The following is a 9,425-nucleotide window of genomic DNA, read 5'->3' as shown; positions in this document are numbered from 1 at the left end:
AACATTGGCATATTGGCAAATAGTCCTGTGAGATGACTACTGCTGCCCGAGTGGAAGGGAAAAGCCAACAGCCACTTCAAGCACTCCCCTTAACCGGAGTGTTCGGCCCTAGCATTTCAAGTAGCTCCTCAAGATTTCTGGGAAAAAAAGAAAGCTTTTGTGTAGCCTGCAACCCACCCCTGGCAGCTTCGCTCCTTCTCCTTTTCACCCAGCAACATGGGAGTGGAAAACTTTTGTTAAACAGTGGAAAGTCAGGGTTAGAAAAGCAAAAAAGAAAGGTCCCAGGAAGGCCATGAAATTCCTTGTAGTCCCCTATTTTGGGATTGATGAAGATTTAAAATTGTCCCTCAAAACAGAGGAACATCAGAGCTTCAGAACTGCTGCTCTGCAGCATTAGTAGTGCCTCCACAAATGACCTTTTTGTTTCAGGGGTGAGATCCTCTGTCAGGGGTGAGATTCCCTGTTTCAGGGGTGTTTCAGGGATGAGAGCACAAGAAGAGCATGGGGAATCAGAGCTAGAGCAGAGCACGGAGCAGATCAGTACTGCGGGGTGAGGCCCCTTAGTCATCCTGCTCTTTCTGAAAGGATCTCTCAGCCCTCTTCCCACTTCCAGCCAAGCTCGCTCTCCAGATTATTTTCCTGTCTATTTAAACAGAAGTTTCCTCATGAAGCACTACTCTCAGACCAAGAAATGAGTCCACAATATTCACTGGTGGAATTGCCTAGCAGGACAATGCAAACAAGCAGCCGGCCTCAGCAGAAGCACAAGCACCAGCCGCGGAGCAGCTCGGGGTTCCTCTTGCAGCTGAGCAGACCTACACGTAAAACCCCAGGCCCAGTTTGCTCTGCGAGCTGACAGCAGCCAAGGCCCTGCAGACCCAGGGGAGCAGCACGACCTGCCAGCAACGCTGCTGGAGACACTCGAGAGCAGTTTCTGCAGGTCTGGGGGCCGGCTCTTGTGCGGCTGCTGCTGCTTGCAGAAGTACCAAAACGCCAGCTCGGATCAGCCGGCTACGGCGAGGGGTGACACCGGGAGTGTCACCCACACACAGGCGAGCAGAGTACAGCCCCTGCTGATGATTACGCAGCCTCATGTGCTACCAGCCAGAAGCACCAGGTCTCCTCTGCCTCCACGTCCCGTGCAGCATCACGGCTCCTCTCCCGTCACCAGGAAATGCTACGTGGGGATCTCGCAGGCGGCGGGATCCAGGAGCAGCAGGAAGCTGCTTTCTCCTCCTGCCCTCGCAGCTCCGCAGATGGTAGCCAGCAGCAGGAGCCTCCAGCGGCCTGGAGGCTGGGAAGGGACCCGGCACAGTCTCCGGGTGTGTTTTGTGTCAATGCTCCTCTGGGCAAGGTCTCCTCACACACTGGCTGCTCCTAGGAGCTCCACGGCAAACGGCCTCCTTCGCCTCCCTGCACACCCAGAGCAACAGGGCTCCCCGCAGCAGAACGCGTGCAAAGAACTTCACGTCAGCCAAGAAAGCTTCCCCTGGGCGAACACGGCCCAGGACGGCCACGAGCAGGGGGAGTCACAAAGCGCCTGCAGCCAGCCAGCCCCTTCCCCACACAGCACGGCCGGGAAGCGCCACACGGCTGCGTCCCAGCAGGAGACTCCGTGGGAGCCCCGAGGTGTCCCAGCCCTCGCCACCCCCAGGGCGACTGCTTCCCGCCTCCCAAGGCACGACACAGAGCCGGGATAACACAATGTATCACCTCGAGCCCCAGAGAACTCGAAGTATCAAAATGAAACGGCCAAGAGAAAGAGAGAAGCAGCTTGGGGTTAATGAGCTTTCCACCGAGATCAGCGCAGGGTAGAAGTGCATCCCGAGCGGGGTTGCTGCTCTGCAGCAAGTGCAAACGAAAGCCAATGTAGATGTGCAGATAAAGCCCAAGCACCCGTCCATCGCCCCTGCTCTACGGCAGCAGCTCTTTGCACCCCACATGGAGCACAACTGATCCATGGCAGTGCCAGCCCCACATGGGGAAGGTGCTCACAGCTCGGCGCTCATCTTCCCAACCCTGAAATCAAAACTCGTGTGTTCTCAGAGCAAGAAACACACGGGTTTTGCTGTGCGGTACATAGATATCGGGTTCACGCAATGCTAATACCTGTGCGCGAGTGTCCTGCCGCACACAGAGCCCCAGAGGAAGCAGGTGGAGGAGAAGCAGGGTCTGACAGATATTCAGAAGGAGCACCCAGAGCAGAACCCCCTCCTTCATCACTTGGAGAGAACTGAGAGCTCAGCACTGTCTCGGCAGGCACATAGCAGCAAAGAAAGCACCAGTCAGGACAATCCGCAAGCTTGGACTTCAAGCCAGATCAAAGCCAATCGATCAGACGTTTCCAATTGGCCTTCACAGCCAGTAACCTCAACTCCCGTCATCTCTAGTTCGCAGACACGGTTTGGGCTGCGTTAGAGAGAAGCCAGAACCAAGCACAGAAGAACCAGCGCGGAGACAAGCAGCTGGAAATAGCAAATTGGAGCACAGCGGCCCAAACCAGCCCCACCACAGAAGCACTTCAGCACTGCTTCTGCAGCCGCTTATTTACTAAAGGAATTAGACCCCAAAAATTAAGGATTAAGATTTTGAACTGCCCTGGGGAAGGCAAGACGAAAACTTTTGCTGTCAGGTTCAGGCTCGGAAAGATATTAAATTTTTTGCTCACTTGTCTCAAGGCGAGAAAAGGCAATGAATCAGGCTGTAGAAATATTTTTTCTGCTCCCCTACCAGCAACTGCGTCCCTGCTGCTTCCGCGCCTCTCCTGCGGCTCCCCGTCGCCGGACACGGTCTGGCCGCCAGGGCTGCTGCTGCCGCTGTGAACACGGCTGTCGGGTCCCTGAGAAAATGTCAAGCAGGTCTTGGGTAACAAGAACACTGTGCAAACCCAGAAAACTTCATTGTTGCCAAATTTATTGAGCTCTTCAGTGTGCCAAGAAAATCAGCTTTTGCTCACTGGAAAAGGAGAGAAGGCGGCACCTTGGGGAACGTAGGGCTACTCCTACCTGGGTCAAGAGGCAAGGAGCTTTTTCAGGCTCTGGCCATGCACAGAAATATTCCTTTCAATGCAGAAGAGGGAGAAGGACAAACTTCAGGAAAGCACTTTGTGGGTCAGACCTGCGTCCTGTGCCTGTAGGCCTAGGGGTTTCCATCCACAGGCCTCTGTCCGCTCTCCTGAGGAACGCTCCGTGTTTGTCCACGTCGAGGCAGGGCGCCGGCAGGCTGCTCGCTCCGGCCCGCAGGGATCACCTTCCTCGGGAAAGGAGGGCTACGTGGAGCCTCAAGGTGATCCTCAGACACCGCTGCTCACCTTGCAAGAGGACGCTGGGCGACTCACCGGCAGGTCAGGTTACCCACCACAGACACTTCTACCTCACTTCAATACTGAGCTCTGCGAAATAAGACTGATTTTCCCACAAAGCAGCACAGACCAGGACACAGAAGAATAGGGAAGAGCATCAGCTTGTGGGAGAAGAGCTCTGCGATAACACAAGCCCCAAGTTCCTCCATCACACAGGAAATACCCTGCACTGCACCACGGACGGAGGAAGCGCCTCCTGAGGGGTACGGATTTACCCGGGTCAGCTCCACCACAGCCAGCAAAACAAAAGTCCTCCTACCTCCTTACTTGCAAGAGGCTGCAGGAGCAAAGGAGCCAGCAGCTCAACTGGTGACTGAGACCTAAGGAAACCAGTAACGTCCTCCCGGCCTGACCAGCCCCTGCAAAACCTGGGCCCCAGCAGCAGCATGAGGAGTCAAATCTTTCCACGGTGCTGGACGCCCGGCAGGGCTGGGCTGAGCCAGTGCTTTCCCACCGGCGCAGTTTAGATGAGCGTTGCCCAAGGATCGGCAGAGATCCAGGCCTCAGCATCCCACGCGCTGCCCCCCTTCACGCACCGCCTTGTCCCCAAGAGGCAGCGTCCCCGGCTGCCATCGCGGCGCGGAGGGCTGAGTGAGCTGCAAAAAGGCCATGTGCTCTGGGAGCTGGCGATCATCTCAGCGCCCTGACTGCGTCTCTGCTCTCCCGATGTCCTGTTTCCATAGAAACACGGCCTGGAAACGGCAGGCGTTGCTTTTTTCACCGCTACTACTCTTCTCCCCGCCGACTCGAAGATCCGCATCGCTGGAAGACGGGCTGCCGCGCTCGGGCGGCACACGCAGCCAGCCCATTTCCTGGCTCTCCGATTCCAGGATCCTGCCGCACGGCCGCTGCTAGAGAAGCTGCCATTCCCAGGACAGCGGCCGGGGTTGTGCTGGAGCGTGCAGGGCCTCTGTGTTTCCCTGTTCCTTGCAGTGCTGGGGGTGAACGTTAAAAATGTGGCTAAGGGAAGCTTTCCTGGAAGCATTTAGAGAAGCAGCCGGAACCTTTCAATGCCTCCACGCTCAGGAAGTCCCATCTGGCAAACGGAGCCGGCAGCATCCAGGATCAGCAAGGCTAGGCCACGGGGTCACCCGCGGATCCTGCTGCCATTTTCTTCTTTTCCTTCCTATTGCCATGGCAGACCTACCGGACCAAAAAGGCCGGAAAAGAAACAATCCTGCTGCAGTACAAGGGGTGGGGAAATAGGGCAGTAAAACTCTGTAAGAGGCTGCAAGAAGGCAGCAGAGCCACTGCAGAATAGGGCCACGATCACTCTCCCTCTCTTTCACCCGCTGGGTCAATAACCCGGCAGAACTGACCCCCTGGTGGGGGCGAGATGGGGGAAAGCAGCTACGGAATCGCTGTCGCTGCCCGCGTCTTGGGGCCTGGGCTGCGTCAAGCGCCCCGGCAAGTCACAGCTCAGCTCCCTTTCCTAACGGGTGAAATGAGCTGGGCTCTCTCTGCTGTGGCTCAAAGCGGGCAAAGAAGGGCTCTGAGGTAGTAGTTGTGTAGCCGACCCCTCCAAGCCTTTCTTTGCTGTCACGAAGTTGTTGGTGTTGCTGGTTCCTGCCTGGGGAGAAGCCGTAGGCAGGTGGCAACCACTGGCTCTCTGCCGGCACCAGCCTTTGTGCGACCCGGGTAGGGATTCACCCGGCAGGCACCGGGCCGGGCTGCTGCTCCCACCCGCACCGCTCACACCAAGGCACCCGGAGCAGGTCAGCTCTGGAGGACAGACCCAACTTTCCTCATTTCAGGACGGACGCCCACACACGTCCATCATGGACCTGCAGCCTTTCCAAGGCAACACAAAGCAGACCAGGAGAAGCGGGAGTGCGCGCGAGGGAGCCGAGGACACGTCCTGCTCCTCCCCACAACTCCAGGGCGCAGGAAACCTGAGCTTTTCCGCCCGGAGCCCAGCTCAGCATTTCAAGAGCTCTTTGGATTCAAGAGGGGAGCAAAACCCACACGGAGCTGCTCCTTATCTACCTGCTACCCGCGGAGGAAAGGAGAGGAGCAGAAAGGCAGCTTAGCACTTCCCAGTGCCTCAGCCAAAAACACAAGTGCATTTTGACCTTAATCTCCACTGCAAATGCAACGAGAGGTTTTCCTAACACCCGGGGGCCTCCACTCTAATCCCCACCGGCCCTCACAGATGTCACCGCTTTGGCGACGCGTGGTCCTTTGGACAGAGCCTGGTTCCAGCCTGCTCAGTTTTCAGCCAAGACCGTTCCCATGCCCGTCGTGAAGAAATGATCTGAGCCCCTTTTGCCCGCAGCAAGGCTGTGGAAGGACAGAAGTGCCCCTAGGTTGGATTTTGGGATCCCACACAATGGCTATGAGGACCTGATTCCAAAGGGTGCTGCTACCTGCTGTCCTTCCAAAGGGGACGGTGCTTTTCCCCCTGCTCATGACCTGCCTGCAGGTCCATGGCAAGAGAGGAGGAACAGAGAAGGTGCAAACAACGGCGTGTGCCGAGGGGCAGCACCCAGAGCCAAAGCTCCAGAACAACCCCTAGAGCATCATGCAACAAAACAGCCCATGTCCTGCCTGCCCCATCCCCTCTCCTGCCTCCAGCCACACAGTGCCAAGCGCTGCCAGGCAGGGACGCTCTCCCCGGGCACCCCAGCCAAGCTGGGAGCTGCCCTTTCCCCGCAGCCCCGAGCAGCGATTCCAACCCGCTCGGCCCTGGAATGCTCCCCAAGGGCTGCGGAGGAGGCGCCGCTGCCGCCCGAGCCCCCCCGGCTGGCACCAGGGAGCTCTGCGGGGCGACACGTTCTGCTCCTCGCCCCGCTCCCTCCCCGCCGCAGCGGCACCGTGTCGGAGCCCGCATGGCCGCGGCCGCCGGGAGCGCCCCCCGGGCAGCGCCGTCCCCGGCCCGCGCCCCGCCGCGCCCGGACCCGCCCGCCCTGGAGAGGCCGCGCCCGGCCCTTGGCGGCGCCGGGGCCGCTCCCAAGCCGCGGCGGCCGCCGCGGTTGCGTCACCGAGACCCCCCCCCCCCGCCTCCCGCCGCCCCCGTGCAAGGACACCCGCCGCCCCCGGCCCCGCTCACCGCGCGGGCCGCTCCGGGCCGCGCTCAGCGCCGCGCGGCCGCCCCCGCCGCCGTCCCCGAGCGCCGCCCGCGCGTCCCCGCCGCCATCCCCGGGCGCCGCCGCCCGCGCGCACGCGCGGCGCCGCGGGGCGGGGCGCGCGCCGGGGGGCGGGGCGGCGCCGGGCGCGCGCACGCGCCGAGGGGGCCGCTCTGGGGCGGCCTCGAGGTGCGGGGCGGCCCCGGGGGGGAGCGGGGCGCGCGGCCGCGGCTCCAGCGCCCGCAGCGGGGCGGCCCCAGCCCGCAGGTGCCCGCGGCGCCGCGCGGGTTCCCGTGCTCCCCCACACACGGGTTCACGAGCGGGCTCTTTGCTGCCCTCTGCGGAGCAGGCCGGCACGGGCGGGCAGCGCGGCTCTGAGGGCGAGGGGCTTGCGGGGCAGGCAGCACCTTCGCAAGGCCTTGGTGCCGGGGCCAGCACAGAGCCACTTCCACCGCCTTTCCCAGCCCTGCTCTAGTTCTGGTTTAGACCTTCCCAGTTATTCCTGCCTCACTTTTTCCCCTTGTCCTTCTCCATTGCCTCATCCATGTTCTTTCACGGAGGGGATGCTGACACGCTGCCTTCATCCTCAGTCTGACTCGGAGCTCTTGGCACTGCGCGCCCCATACCTCGCTGCAGCGGGAGAGGCATTTTAAAGGCTATGGTTAACAGGGCATCCTGTCCGCCCCGTCCAGGCCGTGTGTCCCCTTGTCCCGTCTCCCTCCTGAGCAGCCTCGCACTTCCCTGGATCAGCGCATCCCATTGCAGTGGGGGCTGAGACAACCACACGCAGCCAAGTGCTGCAGACACCGTCCCCACTTTGATATTCCTCTCTCCCTGCTTGCCGCTGTCATGGATGTGGCAACTGGGTGCCTTTGGAGCGCCACCTCCCAGGAAGGGGAGAACAAAGAGTCTGTGTTTCTCAGTAGAGCAGGGGACAGCGTGGAGACAGCACCATTTTTCTTGGAGCACCTCACTCCAGGATCAAGGGCACATGGAAATGCAGATCGTTCTCTGATCTGTGCCAGCGTAGAGATCAGGAAGCCTCCACTGAGAGCTGCCCATCTGGGCAGGTGGGGGGAGATGAAGGAGGCAGGACTGTTGAGACATTGAGGAGATTCCTGAAGGCAGGAATACTGCTCTTTCCACTGCCACCCCAGCTCACTGCAGGCTCTTGCCTAGCATGGGGGCACACACCTTCCTCCACACATGAAGGCCAAGTCCTGCAAGCTGCTGTAACTGCAGAGGGAGCTGCATTGTGTACTGAAAGTTTCACCATTTTCTCATTCCCGGAAAGAAATAAAAAAATCCAGACAGTGCTGAAGCTCTCGGTGGCATTTCGAACCTCCCCTCCCACAGAAACAGCAAGCACTGCAAGGAAGGTGCTCTTGTACTCAGCGAGGAAGGACGCACTTCACGGCTGAGCAGCCCCTTGGCTCCAACAGCCAGGTCCAACGCTTTGCAGACTGAGCTGTGTTCAGGGGCCTGGGAAGGTGGAAGACACCTCCTCCGAGTACCACGTCCTGTGAAGATGTGGCCATGACCTGGGCTCTGTTCCCTTCATGGGCAGCGCTGTTCCTGGGTGGTTTCCTGCCATCCGTGGGCATGAGGCCAGCAGCCCAATGCCATGTGCACATCCAAGCAGTTTTTGAACTGTTCCTCTCTCTCTTCTCTTTCCTCTGCTCGTACCTTGCAAGGGAAACTTCTCCTCCCAGCATCTACAACAGGCCTCTCCTTCTGCCTCCACCTGTAGGGTCACATCTGTCCCTGTGATGGTCATGAGAAACACAGACTTGTGGCCAGGGGAAACCAGGGACACAGGGAGGCACCAGGGATTTAACTGGGGTAAAGGAATGGATCCATGGATAGATGCATGGATAAGATCTTAATCCTTTCGGAATTTCCCTTTTTACAGTGCCATGTCCTGGTCCTAAAAGGAGGTAATGCTCATCCTAAGCAGTACTTCTAAGGACAGTTTTAGGATATAAGCATCCCAGTCCCATGAGTGGGTTGAGCCACATCTAGGTGACTTTGGCAGGGGGAACAGCCCAGGAATAAGAGCAGAAAAAAAGCTGGTGCAGGGCTGGCATGTGGGAAGTGTTAAGGCAGGCACTGAATCAAGTGAAGAAAATGAACTATATGCATCAGGAAGCAGCACCAATCCCCAGGGAATGGACTGTGTGAGACACAAAGAAGGAACAAAAGAGATTATTAAGGTTGTCCTCTAACCTGCCCAGTAAAGAATGGCAACACTAACCTAAAATGCTAAGAGAGGCCACCAGCCTGGGAGACAGTAATTGGGAAAATACCACAGCAAAGCCATCCTAAATGGCTGTGTCTTGAGACCCTAGTTAGAGAAGCACAAGAGGTGCTTGTGCCAAAATTTAGGAAAATATTCTGGGAAGCATCACTACATGCTGTGCCAGTCTCTATACACTTCCATAGTCACTGGATGTTGCTAGTGGTCGGATCCCAGGCTAGCTGGACCCTTAGTCTGATCTGGCACAGCTGCTCTCAGGCATGAGGGACTCCTGATTTAGCGCTCAGCAACAGCCAGGATCTTGCTCACAGCGCTGCAGAAGAGCCAGTCTGTCAGAGTATGCAGAATGTAGGAAATTCAGCACTTCAAGCAATAAAGCAGGAGAAGGGGTAAAAAAAAACCCTATAGGCTTCCTTCCCCTTGCAAGAATGAGCTATGTAAAGAAACCTGCCAGAAGGAGTGAAAATCAAATACGGAGACAAAATATTTGCAGATGACGGGGAGATACCATCTAGCCAGAATGGATGTATGCCACCTAACAAAAGAGGCTCAATGAAATACCCTGTTCAGTCCCCAGAAGGATCATTTAGCAGCAAAGAAAGCTATCGAAAATACAAATGATTAAAGTAACTGACATTTAATTTAAAACAAGAAAATGGCAGGCTGCACAAAGCCCAGCAAGTTAAAAACTGCACTTATATAGATGAAAAGCATTTTGGTTCTAATTTCCTTACTGCATAAA

The sequence above is a fragment of the Tinamus guttatus genome, unplaced genomic scaffold (genome assembly GCF_059628265.1).
Source record: "Tinamus guttatus ecotype Peru unplaced genomic scaffold, ASM5962826v1 Tinamus_guttatus_pri_ptg000172l, whole genome shotgun sequence".
Classification (NCBI taxonomy): domain Eukaryota; kingdom Metazoa; phylum Chordata; class Aves; order Tinamiformes; family Tinamidae; genus Tinamus; species Tinamus guttatus.
This window is presented reverse-complemented; position numbering follows the sequence as displayed.